The sequence below is a fragment of the Lytechinus pictus genome, chromosome 11 (assembly GCF_037042905.1).
Source record: "Lytechinus pictus isolate F3 Inbred chromosome 11, Lp3.0, whole genome shotgun sequence".
Classification (NCBI taxonomy): Eukaryota; Metazoa; Echinodermata; class Echinoidea; order Temnopleuroida; family Toxopneustidae; genus Lytechinus; species Lytechinus pictus.
The window spans coordinates 17,392,246-17,419,869 of NC_087255.1; the positions used below are offsets into that span (position 1 = coordinate 17,392,246).

The 27,624-nt window shown below is 38.3% G+C and overlaps 1 pseudogene; it reads left to right on the forward strand.

Moving 5' to 3' along the window:
• The first annotated feature begins 1,223 nt into the window (after positions 1-1,223).
• On the forward strand, positions 1,224-27,624 carry LOC129271899 (deleted in malignant brain tumors 1 protein-like; annotated as a pseudogene).

Here is a 27,624-nt window from a genome sequence, read left to right on the forward strand (position 1 = left end):
CTTATGAGAAACTAAATTGTCATGATGTACTACCCTATCATATGAACTTTGAATTTGGTATAAAAGAAATCTACCTGTCTTCAATTTTTTTCTATATATTTTATAAAAAAATTATTATTGTGGACCTAACCCCTTTGCAAGTAAACTGAAATGGACCTAACCACTTTTGAAAAAAAGGATTTTTCTTTGCCATTTGAGTTCACTTTTTAATAGGAATTTCAACTTTTCTTTGGTATCATCTTATAGAGCTACTAAAAATCTATACATTTAGACATAAATATCAAATTTGATGAAAAATGGACTTAACCCCTTTGGCAAGTGAGCTCTTCAAATAGAGAAATGACAGTTTAACAAAAACTTCACAAAAGGATGGTCATGACCTCATATCGTTTGACCTTTGACCCCTAGATGACCTTTCGCCCAATCATCTTTATAAACACCCACATTTGGTATTAATCAAGGATCATATGTACCAAGTCTGAGCACGATTGGTGCAGAATAAAGAAATGATAGCGAGTTGAGCAAAAGCCTTTAACATTTTTGTAAGAGACTAACAGACCAACGTGCGAACAGGACAGTTGGCTACTGTATCTCCGCGGAACTTCATTCAGCGAGAGAAAAATACGTGAGTATAAGGAGAGTAAAATTTTCGCTCAATTTCATCATGTCGGCAGTATCCATATTTTATCTTAAAAAATTAAATGGGGACAAGGGATTCTTAAAAAAAATCTCCTTGCATAACATAGCGAATTTTGGGAAACTAAATACATATAAGCTTCAACGTTAGAATATTCATCCTTTAAAAAAAAAAGTTCCAGCAGCAAAGTCTGGAGAATAGCTGTAATCTTACTGCACAACTATATTGTGTAGAATTACAGATAAACTGGTATTATAGGGTACGTTATATCACACATTTATTGTAATATTATTTTCCCCTATTTTTGAAATAGCTCGCTTCTTCAAAACCGCAGAAAATTTCATGTACAGCGTTTAAGAGAATAATTCTATTTTTTAAGCGTAATATTATTCCGCGGTAATCAATCAATAACCTTCAACCTATCAACCCATCTGTAAAAATATCTGATCAATCATGTCCATCGGGTCATTGAATGTAACATCGCTGAACAGCTGAAGGAAGAGTGGAGGTCTTGTACGATGGCTCATGGATGACCGTTTGTGGTGTTTACCATTGGAATCTACTCGAAGCAAGGGTATTCTGCAGAATGCTCGGCTTGAATGGTGCCCTGGATGCGCCTCGATCTACTACTAATGGTCAGGGATCTGATGATATTCTCTCTATCAACTGCTTTGGAACAGAGGAGAGCCTGGCACATTGTCCTGATATTTGGGTTCAATCTTCTTGTAGACATGAATGGGATGCAAATGCCATATGTTTTTCAGGAGGTATGGTAATCTGATCTTAAGGTCAAAGATTGTGTACGTTGCATGCTACATATATCACCATGATCACATTGGAGGAAAAACAGTTGCGATTCAGAAATCTTTAAATAATCTACAAGTTGTAACTTTATAAATAATATTAATATGTAACAAATAAAACATATTTTATTTATTTTATGGACTATAATTCATTGTAAAAAAAAATCACAGGCCTTCACCAGAAATCCCGTGTAGGCCTATAAAAAAAATACATCATTATTTTTTTTCGATCGTCGATCACGGTACCGAGCTTATTGCAAGCCTGGGCAAAATATGCAGAGTGCAAGAAATAAAAGACTTTGTTTTTTTGATATTGAAAAAAAATTTGCATTATCGAGAATGTCAATGATATGATGGTTTAGCAGTGTTTATAACTAAAAAGGGCTACTCTATTGAAACAAAACGATAAATAAATGAAATAAAATCTCCTTCCTTGTTCAATTCCCAGATCCCTTTCAAATTCGCCTTGCTGGTAGATCTAACGACGAAGGGAGAGTAGAGCTTTTGTATGATGGATACTGGGGTACTATCTGTGATGATGGTTGGAATCTGAGTGCCGCCAGGGTGGTTTGTTGGATGCTTGGGTTTGATGGAGCCTTGGGTACACCAGGAGCTGCTAGGTTTGGTCAGGGTTCCGGGCAAATCCTTCTGACTCAGGTTGCATGTTATGGAACTGAAGACAACCTAGCAGACTGTATTAATCGAGGGATTGGAGATTGGAGTTACTGCGGTCATGACAGGGATGCAGGTGCCGTTTGTTACTCAGGAGGTATGTTACCACAAACAACTCAGAATGAAATCTGGGATCTACCCTTAATTACCTCTAAAAAAAAATTTCTCTTGATTAATTTTTTTTTCAGGTTTCTATTTAATTGATTCACATTTGGGTTAGTTTCGCGCTCATGGTTTGCTTTTTTCAGTTAAAATGTACTTAATGCTTGTCCATGAAATATATTATATTCACTACATTGTGCTCATCATAAAAAATAATAAATAAAATATAAGAAAGTGAATGAAATGTGTAAATGAAACTGATGAAAATAATAATTACATTAAATTAAATAAATGAATAAATAATACATACATCTTATCATAAAAAGACTTTGTGCGTTTTGTCATTAAAATGGCCAAGCCATAATCAGAATTGTCGACCAACTTCCTTGTTCTTTTGTCAGACCCCTTTGAAATTCGTCTTGTTGGTGGACCTACCGATGCTGAAGGGAGAGTAGAGGTTTTGTATGATGGATCCTGGGGTACTATCTGTGATGACTTGTGGGATCTTAGAGACGCCAGGGTGGTTTGTAGGATGTTGGGGTTCAATGGAGCCTTGGAGGCAGCGAGATCTGCTAGGTTTGGTGAAGGATCTGGTCGCATTCTTCTAACCTTGGTCGAATGTGATGGAACCAAAGAAAACCTAGCAGACTGTATTCATCGAGGGGTTGGAAATTTGAGTTACTGCGGCCATGAAAGGGATGCAGGTGCCGTTTGTTACTCAGGAGGTATGTTACCACAAACAACTCAGAACGAAATCTGATATCTCCTAAATAACTAAATTATTTATATTGCGTTCAGGGCCGTAACCAGAAGCGTTTTGTTGGGGGGGGGGGGGGGGGTGTACCAGCTAAATTTACCAACTAAATTTGGCGTGACAGCGCCAACGTGAGCACAGGGGGAGTCTGATGGGGGATGTGCCCCCTTACAATAATCACATGCTAAGATATTTTGAATTTTTAGAATTGAATTAGTGGCATTTGGTGAATACTTTAAGGTGAATCATACAAAGATATTTGCACTGTAAAAATAAAAAAAAATTGATCAAAATAGAAAGGCTAGTGTGACGTAGTTGCTAACTTGCAGTATAATGATATGCCCTATGCATTAATAATATCAAAATCAAAGATTTGTTAATTTGTAATTGACCTTCTGTGCAAGATGTCTCAACTAAAATTTCAAGAGTGCTACTGCTAACATGTATCTCTTTCAGCCATTAAAAATGTTACAGAAATTATTGAAGTTACCTTTATCTTGTATGTTATTCTATATCATATTTTTAACGTCTTGGTTTTGATGACCAAGTTGTTAGCAAGCGATTTAAGTCGGCAGTATCTGTAAGGTCCTTTTCACAGTTCAGGAGTAGCAGGTTGTCCAGTCGCCGGTCTCCCATGGTTGATCTACAGTATAACAGTTCTTAATATACTTATATGTGACTGAAGGTGCGTTCATCCTTTGCAACACCTATTGGTGCTGTCATGAGAAGCTTGTAAGCATTCCAAGTGAGAGGAAGAATAGACTTCTTGTCAAATGCCAAAGTGGCTGCGTCAGCAACACTTTGCAGATCTCTTGCCACTGCCATGTCATGGAAACATTCTAGTTCAACTTTTAATGCCTCGTGATCTACTTCTTTTGGAAAGAGTTTACAAAAGTCAACAACATCTGCCAAAGTTGGAGTTGCTGGCGTTGGAGGCAAGAGCAAACGTGACATTGGCTTCACTTTGTCAAGTGTTGGCTGCATGTTCTCCTTGAATTGCAGTATCAGTGTATCCAATACGCTCTTGAACTCTTTCCTGTAGAATGCATGGAGTGATAATGCTGCTGCAGTGTGAGGAGCGTCATCAAGCCTTGCTGGTGGGCGTCTAACGCGATGGTGCCAATTTCCAATTTCCTGGCATATAGGTGCATGCAGCCTGAATTTGAGCATCCATGGCAGTGGGTGGTGTCACCATTCAGGCGCTCAAGTGACGAACGTGACAGCTGATTCTGTTAGCTCCAGAGCATCTATGATATTTAAATCTTCCTTCTGGAGTAATTCAGCGAGATTGCTTGTTTTCATCATCACGTTCTTCATAAACATCAGCGATATGATGAAATCTAAAGTCTTCATCTTCTTTAGTATACCTAAAGCTTGCGCACCCAACTGCCTGTCGGTAGGGGTTGCAGAAGTTCTGATTTCTTCCAAAGCTTTTAGAATGGCTTCATATGACGACCATACTGCTCTGATTGATTCTGCCCTTGCTGTCCACCGTGTTGACAGGTTCCGGAGCTTTAGGGCATTGGCAACACTTCCATGCACTTACTCAGGACATCATGTCGCTCAGGGCCGTAGCCAACCCCAACCTGCCCCCACTCCCACCCATCCCCACCCCAAGCACATTCTGACACCATAAATAAAAAAAAAATATTCGGCGACAGAAGTTAGTAAAAATAACTTTGCCAACTGCAAACTTGTAGACAAGTCTACACGTTGTAGACTTGTCTTCATGAATTTGTCAACTGCAGATTTACCAGTTTTTTAAGACCTGTGTTCTGTTCTTCTCAGATCTGAAACGGGGCAGTACTTGTACATCACTTTGCTGACTGGTAGAGCGTATAGTGTTCTGCCACTTTAGGCCCACTTTATAATTTGCCAACTATACTTTGGCTTTGATTATTCAACTTAAACCTTGGAAATTCATCCCACCCCATATTTCTTTACCTAGTCTTGCCTCTAATTTTACAAAACTAATGTGTTTGTTAAATCGTCAATAATTGCGGTATAATTTGCAAACTCACAAGCTTGTTTATATTGGGGGAGGACTGGAAGCTTACTTTGTGTATTATTATAGCTCCATCTTTTTTGTCCTTTTTATTTTGCTGACTAGTAGGGCTCTAAGCCTGGCTACATGGACTTGCCAACTGGTTGTCTTTACTCTATAAGTCGTAACCTTCTTCAAAGTTAGTACCCCTATTTTTCTTTCTTTCTTTCTTTCTCTCCCCCTCTCTCCTTTCTTTTTTCTCTTCCTTTCTTTCCCTCTTTCTTTTTCTCCCCTATCCTCCATTTTGCCAACTGGTACATGATTTTGCCGACTGCCATAAATGTTGGGGGGGGGGGGGTGTCACACCCCCCCATACCCCCCCCCCCCTCTAGTTACGGCCCTGATTGCGTTTTTTAATTATTATTCAGGTGATTATATTTTCTAAATGGAAGAGTGCTCTGAAGTTCATTTTTTCAGTAACTCTAGTAAATAGGAGTGAATTGGGCGATCTATGAATGTACCTAATTATATGCACAAATATATAGACATACTGTATATTTCGAATTTCACAACGATTTCCCTTGAAAAGGATCTGATTTTGTTTAAACAATGCGAGGTTTCGGGTCAAATGAAAATACAAAATTATAGAACCAATGCGCTAGTGTTTATACATCAACTATCATATACCAACTACATTACCCCCCCCCCCAAAAAAAAAATATATATATAAATACAATAGAAATAAATAAGATAAAATAAAATAAAGATAAAAAATAAATAAATAAATAAAAGGGGAAAAAATGATAGCACAAATATAAATTGATTAATATATAAACAATGAATGAACTAAATATCCCTTTGTTATAGCACAAATATAAATGAATTAATATATAAACAATGAATGAACTAAATATCCCTTTGTTATAGCACAAATATAAATAAATTGATATATAAACAATGATTGAACTAAATATCCCTTTGTCAATCAATTACTTAGAGCATCCAAACCTATTCAAAGTTCGTCTGGTCGGTGGATCTAACGATGCTGAAGGGAGAGTAGAGGTACTACATGACGGATCCTGGAGTACTATCTGCGATGATGACTGGGATCTACGAGACGCCAGGGTGTTTTGTAGGATGCTGGGGTTTGGTGGAGCCTTGGGTGCACCGGGATATGCTAGGTTTGGGCAAGGATCTGGCATAATTCTCCTTGATGAACTCAGTTGCATTGGCACAGAGGACAACATAGCAGAATGTCCGCATCAAGGGATCGGAGACCATGACTGTACGCACGTTGAAGATGCAGGCGCCATTTGTTACACACGAGGTAGTTGATAAACTAAATGCATAATCATTACTGTTTTTACGATTATAACTGCATCTTGTTGAAAAGTTCCCATATGGTAATATCCTTGTTGGTCTACAGTTGCTAATCGGGAAATTGACTATTTTATCTAATTTTCAGTATTTTACATGAACATGAAGGATTTTCGACAAAAGATAATGTACGTTCCATAGAACGCATGCGTAGTGGTTGTGAAAACTCCCTATTATCAATGTCTTTGTACCAAATTTTGAACGATTAAAAAATGTTTTTAATCAATTCTATTCTTAGTTATCATAGTTGGCTTCCTTTGCGACCCTAGTGAATAGCTACAGTATAAATGCTAAAGGCAATTGTGTACGCTTTGATGTTAAGATTTAAATGCAACAATCATATACTCAAATCTTCACAAATCGGGCTTTATTGCTAATTTATTGATATCTTGACATTCCTGATACTCAATTCTTCTTCAAATAAACATCATCAATGTATGCCTAGATAATATTTTTTTAATCGTTCTTATAAACTAGAAATTTATACCAAGTGAATTGTGTTGTTAAACTAATTCAAACGATATCATTTCAGAGTCTACTGCCTTTTTGTCTTTTTTTTTTGGGGGGGGTTGTTTTTTACACCTCCACCACGCGTCAGTCAAATGGTGGACAAATATACCGGGTTTGAGAAAGTATAGTGGAAGTACAATGTATTTTCATCCGGGTTTGGTTTGGCAATAACTATTTTAGTAACATTGCCGGACCAACCGATTATAAATATTTCTACTACACTTTCAAAAGAAACGCCCAGTATATTTTGTTTTACATCCCTTCCATAATCATCAAAGTTTGAACGAAAAATATTGGTAATCTTGTCCTAATTGGCCCATCTCCATGATCTGGAAAAAATCTAGATCAGCTTAGCTCTAATTTAAGCAAAATTCGCTTATCATTTTAAGGTAGCCGGTTCCATTATAGACTCCGCGCGGCTACCGTCGGGACGTCGCGCCGGTTCCCAAGCACCACTCAGGGTGGTTTGGTTTTGAGCGCCGCGACGGCTGTACTAGTGAGATCGATCTTCTAATAATTCCACATACCGGTTGTGAAGGTTGTGAACTAACCTTGCTGAACTAAAATAAAGCAGCCCGAATCATCCGATGATCGAATAATGGCCATTATTAATTTTATTTTCAGCATACAGATTCATTATAAACAATTGACATTTATTTATCAGAGAGTTTGTGATTTAGCTAGCAATGCATTTTCATTATTGATTGCGATGATAGCTGCGTCACCGGACCCCTGATAAAGCGTCTGCGCCGTTGCATCACTAGACTTGCCGGTGATTGTGTGGTTTTCAGTCGGACGCAAAATAGTAAATATATGTACATATATATATATATATATATATATATATATATATATATATTCTACTCTGACGTCAGGAACTATTTTGATATCCGATGAATTTCATTTTTCTGGCGATATCATGATTAGTCACGTGAAGGACTCTCGACCAATCAATTAGTAAGGCATATAATATATTTTTAATATTTTTAGTCATTGGTGTTTTTGTCATTACGTTGTGACTTAAATAAATTAAATTTGATTGAATTTTTAATTTACTTAAGAGCACCCGAATCCATTACAAGTTCGCCTTACTGGTGGGTCTACCAATGTTGAAGGCAGAGTAGAAGTCATGCATGATGGATCCTGGGGTACTGTATGTGATATCAACTGGGATTTCAGAGACGCCAGGGTTGTTTGTAGGATGCTGGGGCATGATGGAGCCTTGGAAGCTCCGCGATCTGCTCAGTTCGGTCAGGGATCTGGTGGCGTTCTGCTGAATTATGTCAACTGTGAAGGAACTGAAGACAACTTGGCAGACTGTGCTCACGCAGGGATTGGTCGTAGTTACTCATGTAGCCATTCGAGGGAAGCAGGAGTTATTTGTTACTCAGGAGGTATGTTCTCCCCCACACAAACACACCCACACACTCACTCACTCACCCAATCTCCATCCATCCTTAGAAGCAGTCATAACAGAGCGTTATTATAAAGTTTAGGAGGAGCGAACCAATGTATGTTCACCATTGTCTTACCCTAACTCTTTTTTGTGAACTGAATGTTCCGGCGCCACTTTTTACAGATTCATTCCCCTTAATATTGTTCTATGGCTTTTAACCAATCCAAAGGAAAACACAGATTTTAGACATTCATCGAAGTTAAGTGAAGCATCCAAACTTTGCCTTTTAGAAAAACTTATAAGATACGATGTTCAACGAAAATAAAAATGAACAAGATTTAAAATGCGGTAATTCTTTTTTCTCACAGTTATTGTTTATATGATAATGCATTCATTAGCATACTTTACACTTTAAGTCTGCTAATGAATGTTAAGTTGGTGGAAACCGAAACCAACAGCGAGCTTGGCCTCCTAAAATTGAAAAAAAAAACAATGGTTTGTGGCGGTGCCACGAACCAAGGAACTCTAACATCCCTAAACTACTCTAGTAAAAATCGTGCCAATAAATCTAAGTGGTCTTCTGACCTCTTTAAAGGTAAATGCCGATTTCGAATATTTACGGTGATTAACGCAAAGTATCCAAAATTGGGATTTTTAAAAGTCTTAGCTAGTATTCTGCCTAAAGTATATTCTTTCAGGAATATTCTTAAAGTTTTCATGGTATCAATGTCAATAAAAATCAAATTTGGAAGCGCATCTTACATGTAAACATTTTAATGATATCCTTTTCGAAAATCATTATTCATTGAACGTCATTTTTCTAAATATAATCCAAAATTGCGAGTGGTTCACGTGAATGCTAAGCATACACTCGAAAAACACTAAGTATTTTTTTTACCCAATATTGGGTAGAAAGGGAACATGCATGCTTGCTGGGTATTTTGTTTTTACCCCATATTGGGTTATTTCAACGCAACATAAAGCGTAAAATTTACAAAATAGTTTTTACATTTTTACCCAACCAACACTAGCGTACCTACGGGGGGGGGGGGGGGGGGGGGGCAGAGGGGCAGTCTGCCCCCCCCCCCCTGACGAGCCACCACCCATGCAAAGCCACCACCCATGCATGTATCCCTGCCCCCCTTCTGACGAGCTTGAAAGACCTTTTTGCCCCCCCTGACGAAAATCCTGGAAAATTCTAGGTACGCCAGTGCCAACCAACATGCAATTTCAAAATACATGCATAAGTGTATAGCTCATTTGAAGCAGTGTATGTCTTTCAAAGGCCAACTGTAAATACTCGCGACCTATAATATCATAACTACTGTATAATATTATGAATGTGAATCACCTGTCATGAACTTGCACTTAAATATTTTTTAGAACAACATTCGTTTATAGTGATACATGATGAGATGAAAGGTATTCTGGCATATTTTGAATGATGATGCAGGGGCGGATCCAACTTTCGCCAACAGGGGGGCCCGAAAAATAATTTTACCCATATTTTCCCCGATCGGCAGCTCAAAGTTTATTCTTATCGTTTCTTTGAAGGGGTAGTCCTAAACGTCAATTCTGAGCTTTACTTTTACAAAACATAAATAAATACTAACGTCATATAAGCCGTAATTGAAGAGTACGAACACGAGCTTATTTTTAAAGGAAATTTCATGTATTTTGTCCTGAAAATTGAACATCCTAAGTAATGGTTGTGATCGTGAACATGTAACATGATTGCTGCGAGTGCGAATCGTGAGCAGAAATCTTTAATATACGTTCTGGCCTGATGGAAACAGACCTTGAGGACTGTTTGCAGCTACCCATGGAAACTATATATATTTCAACAATCAAACAATGCGACCACGAAGTGCGAACTAAAAATTGTTGATATTTTGACCTAAACATTTGACATTCTAAACACTTTTTGTAATTATAAACAGGACAGGTATATAACTAAACAAATCATGAGAGCGCGAAGCGCGAGCGAAAAAAAAAGAGATTTAGACCTAAAAACGGGACACACTATTCATGTTTCGTAAATCACGAAAAGGGTGACTAATTGGGTATCTTCCTATATTAATAATGCGAGCGCGAAGCGCGAGAATAATTTTTTTGATATTCTGATATGAATCTGGATAATTCAAGCAAGTTTTGAATAAAGAAAATACTGCTTGGGCCTATCTATTGTGTGTGCATGTTTTTGAAACTTAGACCTAGAATCTGGGAATCTTAAATACATTTCTTTTATTATGAAAATCAATATTGCGCGAGCGCGAGCTGAAAAAAATTGATGGCGATCTGAAGAGGGTCAATTTAAGCACTATTTCAAGCATCGTAGGAAACTTGTGGATATGTATCGTACTTCACAAATGATGAGAGGGCGAATACATATATAAATACTGTGTATCAAACAATTATTTGCACACCTTCACATTTGATTATTATTCTAAGCAAGGAAATTACGCCATGGCTGGGATTCGAACCCACGACCATCTGTTTCAAAATCAGAAGACTTATCCACTGGGCCACAACGCTCCACTATATATAATATTAGTTAGTAAACTTATGCCTTATGAAAAACTATTTTGTCCATGTTTGAATCATTGTTTTATGGGTGTATAAATAATTGTTTAATACACTGTATATATATATATATATATAAATTGGTACGTATTGTTTATTTTTGAATTATCATAATTGATTAAAAAATACCCAGTAAGAAATTGGTGGTAGTAAATGCATACGGCAATAATTTGAACAGATCTAGCCAATCCTATGATGTTTGGATGTGTAAGAATATGTCTAGATTTAAGATAGGATCTAGATTGATCTAAATTAGTCTATATTCATTTTAAAGTCAAAGAGACGATAGAATATAATTATCTAGTATGACTCATTTACATATCATTGCTTAAACTTTTTAAGTTATATTAATCCGTTGCTAAATACAGTTAGGCCTAAAATTTAAGGCCTAACTTCGGCAACTCACAAGCTCTCTGCACCCAACCTGTCTGTGGTGATTCCATGCAACAGCCGATACACAATACAAATTTATAAAGGTCTTTATATCACCTTTATAACAAAAAATATTCAGTTCCATTCACTTATGGTTTATTTTCATAATAAACCAGGGGATCTGTTTTCAGTACAAGTCCAAGTTATCTGTGGAAAAAAATCTAATTAAATTACTATAGCCCCCAGGCTTTCACCCCTGACCTTGACTAAGGCAACATTCATAAGAATAAAAACATAATCATAATTATTTTATACATAAACTTGATATTAAAACAATAACAATTTATGAATATCATTGTCAAATTGATATGTATGAGAACAAGAATATATAGTGGAATTAAGAATAAGATTTTGATCAAATTGCAAGAAAATTTTGAAAAATTTATGTTTCAGGAATAAATATAAAGGCATGTTATATACAATAGTTGATTGGTCCCTTCCGACATTTGTATTACATTTCTGTATACTATGTGCAGGTATACATGACGCTAGAGTTTACAGGTGAGCTTAGTGATGGATAGCACTAAAAGTTTGCTTTATCGAGAATAGTGATAATGCTCAACAGAAAGAGGTTAATGCATTTGAAAGTATGTCTTTAAAATAGCTGTAATGATGTATTTATTTCAGCTTATTTTAATTCATTGAATGTATTTTATTAAAGACAAAAAAGTTATGAAATATGTGCATTATATTAAGAGATGTTATCAATTACAATGAGAATAATCTGTATTTCAGATTATTTTGAAGAAATGTTTTAGAAAGAGGGGAACGTAAGAGAAACGATATTGAAATTAAGAAAAGAAAGTTACATCAAAAGGAATATCAGAAGAGAAATAAACTGACTTGATAAAGAAAAAATATTAACCATGAAAGAGAGCGAAAAAGAGAGCAAAATAATAGAAGGAAATAATATAAATGAGAATATGACGAAGCCACAAAATGAAGAGAAGAATGCAAGGAGAAAAAAGTTTACCACTAATGAGGAAAAAAAAAGAAGACGAACATGTTAGAAATAAAATGAAGGATAAAAACGAGAAATTCAGAAATAAAGAAAGAAAAAAAGACGGAGATGAAGATTAGAAAGAAAGCAGAAAATACAATTTCCTGTGAAAAGGTTCTAACAAAAAATAAAAAGGGAGAAAGGAGAAATCGTAATCATTTGGTATACACTACTCGATTCAAAATGCGCATGCGCTGTACGGGTTTCCGCCCTTTAATTTCTTATGAAGCGAATAATCACTGAAAAGCATAAGGACGCTTAATAGTTTATGCCTCCTCACACGTCCACCGATCCATAAAGATGCAAGAAGCATAAGGGCGCTAACTTTTCAATCGACTGTATTATCTGGAATTGCTTATATTTTCTAGTAATTCATTCTTGATATGAGTTTAAAGACATCTTTAAGTTTTCTTGTGTGAAAAATTAAAGGAAACAATTAACGATAACATTGCGAAATCCATCTTTAAACATCGTCCACAAACTTTAAACGCGATTTTCTCGAAATCGTTTTTGCGCGCGTTAAATCAGTTAACGTCACTATGCTTCTCAGGCGACGGTGTGTTCTTCTAAGAAATATAAATTGTGTGATTCGATAATATGCTTACAGACAATCAGAAAATGTGGGGTTTTTTTTTCATTACAAGCATTTTTTCCCATCTTTTTTTCGCACAGCAAATCCAAACCCATTCGAAGTTCGCCTTGTTGGTGGTTCAAACGATGCTGAAGGGAGAGTAGAGGTAATGCATAACGGATCCTGGGGTACTATCTGTGATGATAACTGGGATCTGAGAGACGCCTGGGTGGTTTGTAAGATGCTTGGATTTGATGGAGCCTTGGAAGCTCCGAGATCTGCTCGGTTTGGTCTAGGGACTGGTCCCGTTCTCCTAACGTTTGTCAACTGTGAAGGAACTGAAGACAACCTAGCAGACTGTGCTCATCCAGGGATTGGTCGTTACTCATGTAGTCATTCGATGGATGCAGGAGCTGTATGTTACTCAGGAGGTATTTTCTCACCCCCCCCCCCGTCTCTCTTCTTTGAGATGCATAACCCTTACAATTATCGCGCCAAAAAAATTAACGGGGCTTCTAACTCCTCCAAAAAGAAAACACCGATATTAAATACCTAAACCTAGAAATAATGCATATTAGCATATCGATTCAATGTTTCTGGACTTTTGGTCATGTGCGTGATATCTGTTTGCCAGTTCCCTGCCAGTTATTATTATTATTATCATTTATTCGACCAATATAAAAAGTACATACACATTACATCAGAAAAAAAAAACAATTACAGTACATGAACATGCAAAGAAATGCGGGAATGGCATGTGGATCAGGGGGTACACAAGCGAAATTCATCACTGTTGCCCAAAGGCACGAACCCCCACACATGCAACTCCCAAGACATAAATCAAATATACAAATACTCTCACACAAAATATTGCACGTTGAAAAGGGGAATACTAAAAAGGGTGCCAAATAATTATTAAATAGATAGGCTTTGAGATGCATTAGGAAAATAAATACCACTGCAAAAATGTAGAAATATAACATAGTAAAACATTAACACCTCGGTGCTGAACAGTATTACGAAAGGAGCTTTCTAAATAAACTTGCAATAGAAATTGGACATTCAAATATATTTGATTAAACAGATCTTGTGTAACTGGAGTTCGGGAAAAAAAAAGGGGGGGGGGGAGTTGGAAGTCCAAAGTAGAATGGAATTAATATCGAAAACAATAAAAACATTTTCAGGATATAACCACTTAAATATCATAACGGTACATGTACAGTAAAAAAGCATGATAACATGATAAAACTAATCAGGCTAGGAAATTGGTACAAGAAAGCATAGGATTGACGAATCGAGGAGATAAAGAGAAAGGATAAGAGTATCACTGTACTAGCCTTAAAATATTTAAGGTAATTTACAAATCTAGAGAAAAGCATGCATTATGTGCATAGTGTATCATTGCATGATTTTGATAGGAGAGAAAGAGATTTATACAAAGTAAAAAGGAGAAGAGAGAGAGAAAGAGAGGCAGAGATAATGAAAAAGAAATGTCTCCAAGGCAAAGCCAAAATCATTGTATTAAGCAGGAAAAGTAGAAAAGCATAATAGTCCTAATCAGGAAATAGAATTGCTTGCTTTACAGACCTAAGGAAAGTAGAAGGAGAAAGAACAGCAACATCCTTGATGTCATTGGGTAGTGTGTCCCACAGTCATGGGCGGAAATCCCAGGGGGACAGGGGGGACGCGTCCCCCCTTCCATTTTGGAAAGGGGGGGGGGGACATAATATCAAATGTCCCCCTTACTATTTGTGGTCTTTTATTATGGAAAAAAATACATAAGTCAAAATCGAAATTATACACATGTATCCTCGAATTTCGAAATAAATATAACCAGATAGTTTTTGTTAAGAACTTGGATAGGAAAAGAAAAGGCATACCGGCCCGACTATATTCTCGAACTCGCATCTAGCCCTATATGCCAGCCAAAGAGTGATGACATTGGCATCGATGCCCATTGTCAATTTCATAACTAATAAAAATGACGAAAAAAGAAAATCGCCCCTGGACACTTATAAGTAAATTTAGTGTACATGTATAGATGGTAGACGAGAATGTTCCATACCCCGTAAAAACATACCTTTGTTCAACCAATTCATTTTCCCTTTATTCCAAATTTACTTGGAATATATATAAGAATATTTTCATTGTTCGCGTACTCAGTAAAAATAATAGTTTTTATGAGTTATGATTAATCCTTCGCAGTGAATTTTTACTATGTTTTTTTTTATTTGTATTTAAATACTCTATTAACGAGACTTTTATATTCCATTTTTACACAAAAATCCTGCCGTACGTGGGAGGGGTCATCAGGTCAAAGGGGCGAAGCGGCGGCCCGCCTCCTATTGGCGTCGCAAAATAGGAAGGTGGGGAGAAAAATAAGAAGAAAGATAGGACGAGGAAGAAAATTAAATGATGGAAGGGGAGGGTAATAATTAAAAGAGAAAACTTTCAGGTCATTGTATAAAAATTAAAAAAATCGCTCGCACTTTGCATTAATACACAGCCATCTCTTTATTTCAAAACGTGCTTAAATTTTTTCTTTCACTTTTTACATCGAAATATATAAAATCGAATCATTTATTTCGGAAGATATCGATCTTTTTCATAATTTGTAGGTTTAAATCTTAAAAAAAAAATTAGCTCGCGCTTTGCGCTCGCATTGTTTATTAAGATAAACTGCTTGTTCTTTATTCCAAAAGTGCTTGAAAGATCCAGTTTTCGCATTAATAGTTTAGATTCCTATCCTGTTCACAATTTTTTTTAAATGACTAAGAATGTCCAGTTTAGGTTGGAAAGTCAAAAACTTTCACCTCTTGCTTCGCGCTCGCATTAATTGTTACCTGTTCATAATTATTTATTTAAAGTACTAAGAATGTCTAGTATTTCGGATGGAAAATAAAAAACTTTCAGCTCGCGCTTCGCGCTCGCATTAATTGATTAGATTCCTATCCTGTTCATATTTTTTTAAGGCGCTCTGTGGGGTAAGTTGTGCTACTATCTGGGGTAAGTTGAGCCACAAAAACTATGTACAAAATGTATGCGGGAAGAACCGGCATGTCAACGTTTTATTTAAAGACTTTTCACTTGCTAATTCTCTATAAATGCTAACATCCTCTAAAAGTAAAAGAACTGTCATGTGAATTTGCTTTGTTCTGGCTCCATATCAATGGCTTTTAAGGTTTTTATTTTTGTTTTTCATTATACATTACCATAAGAATTACCATGGCACAACTTGCCCCATGTTAGCTGGCATACATTACCCCAGTCCGAACTGAATGCGATATTTTCACATCCACACATTTCTTATGCATCCATCATGTAAAAGACTATGACAAGAATGAGAATCCATACCTGGACTAACAATATTGTTCTTATTTCTTTGTTATATTTAAAGACATGTGTGGGTAAAAAGCACTTTTCTATATCACACCATTTTTACTTTTTTTGGCTGAAATTTGTATTTTTCCCTCCATAAAAGTACTTTTTGTTTCAAAGTTGAAACCAATGTGGTGGGGTTTATGGTCATCAATGCATGACACCACCACAATGCCCGACTCATTCATTATTGGCCTTGGGGTGGTGGCTCAACTTGCCCCCATGCTCATCTTACCCCGCCTTCCCTATATAAATATATATATATATATATATATATACATATATATATATATATTTGTGTGTGTGTGTTTGAGTTAGTAACTATGTAGAACATAAAAACGGAAAACTCAATTGTGTCCCCCTATCTTTAAGGAGAGATTTCCGCCCATGCCCACAGTCGAGGTAGTCTTCTGGAGGGGGTGCAGAAGAGGGATTGTGTCCCAGAAGAAAGATGTCGAAAGGAAAGAACTTCCATATGACGTGGGTTAATGAGTATGTTTTCAAGAAGAGATTCAGTCACATAAACCTGATAGGCACTTGTATGCAAATGAGCATAACAAGTAGTCCCTACGAGATGTGAGTGATGACCAGTTAAGTGCCAGAAGTATTTCATCGTACGGCATTTCGCATCGCCTCTGCTTGAGAGCTAAGCGGGTTGCTGTACGCTGAATCTTTTCAATTTTTTCTAGATTGAGTTAAGGTCGTCGGGTGCCAGGCAGGAATGCCATATTCAAGGATTGGCAAGATGAGAGCTTTATACAATGCGAATATGGCATTGGTAGAAGCACCACGTGCAACAACTCGGATAAAACCAAGCAGACGGTTCGACCTAGAGACAATTGATTCAATGTGGGGTTCCATGATAAGTCTGAACTAATTGTAATACCCAAGTACAAGAATGAAGATACGGAATATATGCATGCGTTTCCTAAAAAGTAATGAGGATTTTGGATTCTTTTCTTCCTGGTCACATGCATAACTTTAGTCTTTTGTGGATTAAAGGACATACCATTGCTGGCAGTCCACTGTATCATTTTGGACTATGATTTCGTTAGCATCAGAAGAAATAACACGGAATAAAAGAAGGTCATCTGCAAAGAGAACAGCTTCAGAAGAAAGGGAAATGGAGATGTCATTAATGAAGAGATTGAATAGCTTGGGCCCCAAAACACTCCCTTGCGGAATTCCGGATGGGACATGAATCCAAGGAGAGGTAGAACCCTGAAAGAGAACAGACTGATAGCGGTGAGAAAGGAAAGAACAAATCCATCTCCACAGGTTACCCTGAATGTTGAATTGAGAGGATAATTTGGCAAGAAGAGCATTGTGAGGCATTTTGTCAAAAGCTTTCGACATGTCAAGAAAAACTGCGTCGATTCGTGGTGGGGATCTCTTATCCAAGACAGTCGCCCATCTATGGAGCACATTCACCAGCTGAGTAACACAACTCTTCCCTCTGGTGAAACCATGCTGGTATCTATTAAGGAGACCAAACGAATAGACATGATTATCAATAGCCTTCACGATAATCTTCTCAAGCACTCTGCACAACACAGATGTTAGTGCAACTGGTCGGTAATTAGTAATGTCGGATGTTTCACCTTTCTTAAAAACAGGGCTAAGATGGGCCCGTTTCCAAGAAGATGGAACAGTTCCACTGTGGAGAGAAGCATTAAACAAAATAGAGAGAGTACATGAAATTTCAAGAGCAATGTTACTGAGTACACTGGGTAACAAGCCGTCAGGTCTCGGTGCTTTGTTCTTGGATAGGCGAAGAAGAGCAGAATGAATATCAGAGGTGGAGACGGACAGGTCAGAGAGAGGAGGGATAGGCAAAGTGCATGAAGAAGGGGCCTTAGGAAGAGGTAAAGAAGGACAAAAAACGGAGGAGAAATAAGTGCTGAAAGCATTAGCAATGTCCCAAGGTTTACACATGTTAATATCATTTAACTTGAATTTAGGAGGTGGTACAGCATGCTCTCTATTACGATAAATGACCAGAATTTACGCCTGTTATCTTTACTAGTAAAGAGAGAGTTCACAAAGGTCCAGTAAGATTTCCTAGTTTCTTCCTTTACCTTATTTCTAAGAACTTTGTAAGCAGTCCAATCGTCAGGTCTTTTAGACCGTCTAGCGATTCTAAACAAAGAATAGCCACCTTTCGCAAAACTCAGGGACGGTAAGATTAGGGTCCCCTAACACAAAAATTAACGATTTATCGTACATTCGAATTTCACGAGTAATTGTACATTATAATCAATGGAATCAATCATACAAAACTGTTCTACATTCATTGCTAAGCTTTGTGATACAGGCCCTATAGATCTGCTTTTCGTGTGCAAAATTCTTTCACGCGACACCCGTTTTCATGCATGTGTACGTCTGGTCATCATCGTATATGCCCCCTGAGCCGGCGGCGAACCTCTACTAGCGAAGACAGCTGGCTGGAGATATTCGAAATGCAGGGCCCACAATAGATTATGACATGGATAAGAAAGTGTTTTTTCAAACAAATCGAGTACATATTGAGGAAAAACTTACTGAATTAAGGCTTAGATATAGATAATAACAGTCCATCGAATCGATATTGTATTTAATGTGGATTATTGGTGGATCACTGGCAATTGATTCCATGGGTCAGATGACCTCTCCAGCTGAAACCATTTCGCATGCATTGATATCTACACAGCATGTATACGTCTGAATGCCAGCCGAAATTGCGGGTTTTTTCTTTTGTTTACTCCTTCTACACAAACGATATGCCTCTAGCACACATTAGGCGGTGCTGCACCTTCCCGAGTTTGCTCAATCTCGAGATTTTAGCCCGATCGGCCTACTTCGCGATTAATCTCGAGATTCAAGAAACCCCGTCTCCACCATCGCAAGAAGAGCAATTCCTGCTCGAGCGAGGCAACAAGCCCAATATTCCGAGCATGCGCACTTTCGGATCTTGGAGTTTCAACGGCCCGCGCTTTTGAATAACTTCCCGCGATACAAGCAATGTACTCCTTTCACTAGCACTTTCGCCGAATTCGACCGGTGTTACGCAACAATCCTCTCAGCTCAGCGAGTGAAGAAGTGATGTATTCTTCGTTAAATATGATGGCGGAGTAGGAGGCAACGACAGAGCGGAGAGAGAGAGGGAGAGAAGGAGGAAAGAAATGCTCACATTTTGCGAAGGAATAAGACGACACTGCTGTCAGTGTTGTTATTGAATATGACCATCGTCGATGAGCGCCTCCCCCTTCGGTCTGGTCTCTCCCCAAATCCATTCACTGGTGGGACACCATCGAACGCTATTCGCGATAATATCTATTCGCATGTATAAAGTTTACTTTCGCACGTGTTATGTTTTGACCAAGGCGGAAGTGGAACGCGAATTGCATTATGGACTGACGTCATGAATAAATTACCCCGAGTCCAATCTCGAGTGCGTCTGCACCTACGAATTAGCGGGATAATTCGTAAAATAGCGCGCTATTTTGCAAATAAACCCGAGTTGACTTGGGATTGCAATCTCGAGATTAATCCTACGAACTAGCGCGATAATTGCGTCTCCACTGCAAACTATCTCGAGATTTTTCAGATCGGGATAATTTGCCGGATCAGAAATAGCGCGCTAATTTGAAAACTCGGGATGGTGCAGACGGCCCTTATGTAATGGGCATTATGTTTTACTTTCCCCAGAAATGGGGGATTAGATTCAAATTCCCGGGGGACCACTTCCATCGATGAGTGGATACCAGGCATGACCATGCGGTTTCGAAAAGCACCCTAAACAAGGGAAGCAAGGCTTTTCCAGAGAATGCAAATGCATCTCTTAAGTATTTGGCTTGTGAAACCCTACAAGTATTGGAAATATATCACTTTTTCAGTATTTTAAACATCGTTTTTAAACATCCTTATAACGTTACAAAGGCCTATATACGTAACGTACTTGCCCACTCTGTCCCATTTTACGCGTGGTCGCGCCTGGTATCCACTCGTCAATGGAAATGGGCCCCCCGGGCGGCCTCTCGAGCTCTGGGAGGAGCCAAATGTGGCTCTGGAAAGTCGTCCTAAATCGGATATATCGCTATTACCATAGTAGCAACCATAATTTTGCACACGAAACGCATATTGAATGTTTCTGTTGCAGATGCGAAACGAAAAAAAATATCTTGTCACACAATTTGTATTGCAGGACAGAGTTTTACGACCATGACGACGGGCCAAAAGTCTGTTCCAAAATCAACTACCGTCGTAAATAGGCGTTCGCGTTCTCCAACGAAAGGTCGGGAATGTTTCTGCAAGACGAGTTTCTTTAGTTCTGTTGAGATCCAAGGTGAACATTTAGACTTCTTCTTCAAGGTACTTGGGATAGCATCGTTGACGGCAGCATGAAACAAGTCAAGAAATACTTCGTAGCTTTCCTCAATGTTAACCGGATCAAAGAGAGAATTCCATGGTAATACATGTAGGTGTAGAGTATGCCGAACATGACCAAAGTCTGCCTGTTTCAAATTAAGAAACGATTGGAGAACTGAAGGCGTCGGAGCTGGCTTTGGTGATCGTAGGCGAACACTTACTGCCAGGTGGTCAGACTTCACAGGATTAGCCATGGTATTAACATCCAGGAGAGCGTATTGACGGTTGGTGAAGACAAGATCGATAATTGATCCCTCAGTGGAAGATCCATTCGACAATCTAGTTGGAGAGGATACCATCTGAATCACATCAAGCTCATTCATCATTGATGACAAGTGAATCCGATTTGAAGAATGAACATTTGGCGACATATCAACATTGAAGTTACCTAGAAGGAGACATCCATCATAATCATCAGGTTTGATTACATCTAATTCAGCTTGCAACCTATCCAAATAAGATATGTTGCTATTGGGAGGTCTATATAACACACCAATCAGCCATGTGTCAGAACCATTCTTGAGGGAGGCCCAGATGATTTCAAGACAGCTATTGTTTACCTTCCGTTCCGGTATCAGGTACTGCTTTATAGCAAGCAAGACGCCACCTCCACGCCCATTACCAGGGCGATCGCGACGAAATATAAGGTTATCTTGTGGAATACCCAAGGAGGCATCGTAAACATCGTCATTCAACCATGTTTCATTAATACATATGATGTCTGGTCGGGAAGTACAAATATACGATTCGAACTCGGGTACTTTCTGACGTAGACTTCTGGCATTTAGCAGAATGCAACTTAATTGAAATTGAAACACATATGACACAATGGAAAGGGAAAATGAAGAGAAAAAGTCCATTAATAATACGATTGGTTTTCTCACGGATTTTACTTTAGTTTTTAGCACCAAATATATTCCAATGAGTTTATACTACTATCCACTGGCACTATGCCCAAGTGTGATATGGGGTTAGAGCGAACCGCGAGCTAGCGTAGCCCTACTATTTAAAACATAATAATTTGTGGTGATGTCTAGATCAAATGAACCACATCCATGTATTACAATACTTTGTGCGATATGATATGTTTAGAGACAATCAGGAAATTAAGGCTGTTTCGTTTTAAATGCAACCAGTATATTCCCTGTTTTCGCACAGCAAATCCAGACCTATTACAAGTTCGCCTTGCCGGTGGGTCAAACGATGCTGAAGGCAGAGTAGACGTTATGCATAACGGATCCTGGGGTACTGCATGTGATATCAACTGGGATCTGAGAGACGCCAGGGTGGTTTGTAGGATGCTGGGGTTTGATGGATGCACCGAGATCTGCAAGGTTTGGTCAAGGATCTGGTCGCGTTCTGCTGAACTATGTCAATTGTGATGGAACTGAAAACAACTTGGCAGACTGTGTACATGCAGGGATTAGTCGTTACTCATGTAGCCAATCAAGGGAAGCAGGAGCCGTTTGTTACTCAGGAGGTAAATTTATCTCCCCATTCTAAGATGCCTAACATCCCCCCCCCTTAGATGTTCGTTATTCTAAACAAAGTATAATTTTCTTATATTCACCTAGGCCTACTTGACACTTTCACTCTGCCTATGTAAGTGGAGTTGTAGTGAACCACTAGCTATTTTGAACATATAAAGTTGAACTTAAAAACTATAGGAATCTATGGTAGATGAGATGTTCTTTTGAGTAATATTGATAATAATAATAGTAATAATAGGCACTTATATAGCGCCATCTAAAAATATTATATTCTGAGGCGCACGTTAATACTCTTTATACTCTTAATACAATTTATTTCATGTTTTCGCACAGCAAACCCAAACCCATTCGAAGTTCGCCTTGCCGGTGGTTCAAACGACGCTGAAGGCAGAGTAGAGGTACTGTATGACGGATCCTGGGGTATTATATGTGATGATGACTGGGATCTCAGAGACGCCAGGGTGGTTTGTAGGATGCTGGGGTTTGATGGAGCTTTGGAGGCACCGAGATCAGGAAATTTTGGTCAGGGATCTGGTCCCGTCCTGCTTACGTATGTTAGCTGTGAGGGGACGGAAAGAAACCTAGCAGATTGTGCTCATCCTGGGATAGGACGTTACTCATGTAATCATTTAAGGGATGCAGGAACGGTTTGTTTCAATGGAGGTTAGTAAATTCGTCTCACTGGTTAGCAACATGAAGGAAAAGTCTTACCAATACAAATATAATTGTAAACAATAGTAGTAAGTTAGTATACAAGTTCATTGAGTTTTATACTGTTTTAAAACAGTTTTACTGCAATGCTGGCTTGAACGGGCCGGATATTAAAAAATGTATTCCAGTATCGAACATTTTTAAGAATGAAGTTTGATAACTGATTTCCTCTCTGAATAATTTCAGGGGGTGCTATATCAAGAATATTAAAAACTGTCTACAATAATGTTTGTAGCAATTGCGATACCATAACTAATAAAAGCACAAAAGAAATTGGTTGCTACAAATTTCATGAACAAACAATTCTTTCATGAAAAATCAAAGCTAACTGTCACCATATCGTCGTAGATCTATGTCCTGATATGAACATAAACCCACCTTTGTCAAATCATGAGATCTTAGCTAAGAAAAAACTATCAGATTGAGCATCACCTACACATAATAAAAACATGTTGGGGCAGTGTATTTTTTGTTGGGAAAAGACCCGACATCTAGTTGGAATGTCATACTTATTTTGCTCATTTCTCAGAAAATGCACGTTCTCTTCCATAGCCATTGTTCGCATATTTTTTTTCTTTACACACAGACACTTTGGTGGTCATTTTATTGGATTCTATTCATGGCCTTGGGAAGCGGGTGTGCTAGGGGTGCTGAAGCACTCCCAATATTTTCTTGCCGGGTGCTGCTTGTGTTATTTTGCAAAGCTAGCACCCCATGGAATGTGGTAGCTGTGGCTGTATGGATAAATAAAACCAAAGGAAACCACATTTTAGTGAAACTTTTTTTTTGGGGGGGGACCTGTCAAATTCACATCGGCACCCCCAGTAAACAGGAAAAAAAATCGTCCCCAGATCCCTGATTCTATTTGACATTTTGCTGACATTTATCTTCTAGTGCGCTTGTCTATTCCTTTACATCTTATCAACATAACCATTCATGAAACACAACAGAACCATTTCAAGTTCGTCTTACAAATGGAACTCAAGGCTCAGAAGGAAGAGTTGAAGTTTCGTATAAGGCATCGTGGGGAACTATATGTGACGATAATTGGGATCTACGAGATGCAAGAGTCGTTTGTAACATGCTTGAATTTGATGGAGCTTTAGCCGCACCTGGTAGTGCTACCTTTGGGGCTGGAGGTGGAAATATCTTGTTTGATGACGTTGACTGCAAAGGGAAGGAGGTTACCCTTGCTGACTGCTTCCATCGAGGACTTGGGGTCAACAACTGCAACCATGACAGTGATGCTGGTGCTGTTTGCTTTAGAGGAGGTACGATTATACAAAGTACTATTCAGAAACATTCAGGACATGGAATGTTGGCATCCGCAATACATTGTTAGTCCTGTATGTTACTCCAAAGGAAAATATTTAAATCAGTTCACCGAGAGAGAGGGGGGGGGGGCATACTCATGATTCTATGCTCTTTAGACGTGAACTCCTGCTATCAAATTCCAGAGCTGATAAAATATACATTTATTTTTCTTACACTTGCAGCGCCATTTCTAGTTCAGCTGGTAAATGGTTCTGACGACTTTGAAGGACGAGTAGAGGTCATGTATGATGGTTCCTGGGGAACCATCTGTGATAATGAGTGGGATCTGAGAGATGCCAGAGTCGTGTGTAAAATGTTAAACTTTGATGGAGCGTTAGCCGCACCAGGCTCTGCAACATTTGGCCAAGGCTCAGGAGACATACTTCTTGATGATGTATCCTGTGACAGTACACATGACAACCTGGCAGACTGTTATCATCGAGGAATCGGTGTTTCAAATTGTCAACACGAAGAAGATTCTGGAGCTATTTGTTTCACAGGAGGTATAAGCGGTCTTTACATTCTACCATCATATTCATATTCCATATCAAGATTTGCCATCAAAAAATTTCAATAGGATTCGTTGCATCCATTTCTATACGAAAGTTAAGTTTATAAAAGTGTACACTACAACTGAAAAATAAATCGCAAATGCAAAAATAGCCTTCCAATGAGTTGGTAACGCCAATGGAAGGTTAAACCGGGATGTTCAATATAGTTCACATGAAATGTATATAATATTTAATAGATCCTTCTCAATTATTTCGCTAATGTCAATACGCAATGACTATTTTAATTTGAGTGTTTCCCCCTAAAAATCCACAGAACCATTCACAGTTCGTCTCAGGAATGGATCAAAAGCGTCGGAGGGGAGGGTAGAGATTATGTATGACGGATCCTGGGGAACCATTTGTGGCAGTAGTTGGGACCTCATCGACGCCAGAGTTGTATGCAGAATGCTGGGCTTTGATGAAGCTTCAGCAGCACCCGTTTCTGGAGAGTTTGGCCGAAGTGAAGGTGACATTTTCCTTTCTGATGTCCAGTGTGACGGCACAGAAAACAGTCTGGCATATTGCAATCACGCAGGCATAGGGGTCAACAATTGCAACTACGCCATTGATTCGGGTGCTATCTGTTTCTCAGGAGGTACATTTCTCTCAAACATGTACATGTTATTGAAATCCTAATATGAAGGTCGGGTTTAATTCATGAAAATGGGATTATGTGGGTATAATAAACTGCATTATATATATATGTATATATATATATATATATATATAATATTGACTGGCCCAGGGTTAAAAACCAAATATATTGCTCGCAATAGAATCATATTGGCTCGAGTCTTTAGACGAGGGCAATATGTTTATTTTAAGGGTAATATGTTTTATGTTCCTCGAAATAAAAGCCAGTCAATATTATTATCCAAATAAGACATCTAGAGCATTTTTATTATATTTTACCTTTTAAGAATGGGAATCGATTTTGTCATGCTGAACAGACTGGGCCTGTGAACTTTACCATTGTGACGTAATTGAAATGTCGCCTCCCTGGCCTGGGGACGCATTATCCAGCATTGTCTCATCTTCATTAACATTATGACGTATAACACTGCGTGGTTCAACATGTTCAATAGGACGCCTGTAAGGACGCGTAGAATAAACTGATGTAAGCTCTGCTTATTTTGCCCGCTACATTTCCACGTATTTTCTCATTGACTTCCCTTAGCGGGCAATAATTTGGGTCCATGGATAAACAATTGGAAACTTATTAACCGCCATTTGATCACAGTCATAAGCAGGCATGTATTAAAGTTGCCCTGCTCAGATGTCTGTTAGAGTTAATGATGGCAAATATACACCAAACATAAAGAGGACAATGTAATGACCAGGACTTAATGAATCATAGGTTCATGCAATATTGTCATATATTCTTTGAATAGGAGCAATACATGGAGAAAGGGAAGAGTGTTTTTCTTTCCCCTGCTTGTTTAAATACGTTATTATGTTGGTTTTCTACATCACTTATATAGTACGTCTAGTTGGAGGAACTAATAACGCTGAAGGTAGAGTGGAGATTTTACACGATGGCTCCTGGGGAACTGTGTGTGATGATTCTTGGGATCTCAAAGAAGCGGAGGTCGTTTGCAGAATGTTAGGATTTGTTGGGGCTTTGGAAGCTCCGGTTGGTGCTCACTTTGGTAAAGGATCTGGGGCCATCTTTCTCGATGAAGTGCAGTGCAATGGAACTGAAATTGATCTTGAACATTGTGATCATGACGGCATTGGTGTCCACAACTGTGCCCACAACGAAGATGCCAGTGTTATATGTATCCAGCCAGGTATAGAATTATTGTGAATGGTATATTACAGCTGCGTATTTTAAGCAGTTTTGTTTTCTGCAGAAATCCTTTTTTTTTTTCAAACGTTATCTCTTGGTATTAAAACAATGATTCTTTCATTTTATTTTCCAGGGATAAGCGGTGAGTAGAGTACATGTTTATAAAAAAAGGAGAGTCCTGTTCTTTTAATATCCATTGGTAAAATTTTCTTTCCACTATTATATCAATTCCAGATCTCACAACTAAGTTTGTAAGCGACAAATCCAGCATATTTACGACCAAGGAGTCCACTCAAACGACATCTCCGAACTTGTTTCAAGAAGACCTAAAAATAATCATTGTATACGGGGTATGTGTCATTCTTTCGAGCGTCTTCGTAGTGGTAACACTAACATATTGTATACGGATGGTCAGGAAGAAAAGGGCGAGAAGCAAAGTAGAAAATGAAATTTACATGGATTTCCAAGACATAGGATTAAATAAGGGCACGATCACACGCTCTACTTATCAGGAATTGAATTCTCCACCAAAACTTCCAGAGCGACCTCTAACGATGATTGGTAAAGGAAGTACGATGAGATCGTCTGGCCAGCGGTTTAATAACGACGATGAGCAGGTTCTGACACACCATGACAGAAAACGTGACAGTGGCCACGAATATACAGAAATGGGAACCACGAACAATACTGTTTCCGCGAACAATGAAGAACATAGCTATGCTTACAATATCCATCCAACAAGAAGGCAAGAAGATTCACGTGAGTCGATAAGTAATGGGCAGTTCATCAGTCAAAACAAACCACACGAGTATATGGTTATGAACACTGTGTACAAAAAGATTGATGTGGGAAAAGATGAAGATATTGACGGATATCTTCTTCCAAGTAAAACTAGCGAAACGCAACAATTCCCGATTCGAGCTGAACATGCAAAAGCAACCATGCCCGCAGATAACGACAAGATATCGGAATCAAGACCTGATTGCTCCGAATATGAAGACGCACGGTTGCAAAAAGAATTACAAAATACAAAACGACTTAGTGTACATGAATATTTAAATATGACCACTTTTGGCCAAGGAATGTCAAAGGAAAATGAAATGGACACTGACGGCTATCTTTTACCTACCGCTTCTGGTGTCAGTCGTGAAATGAACGACTAA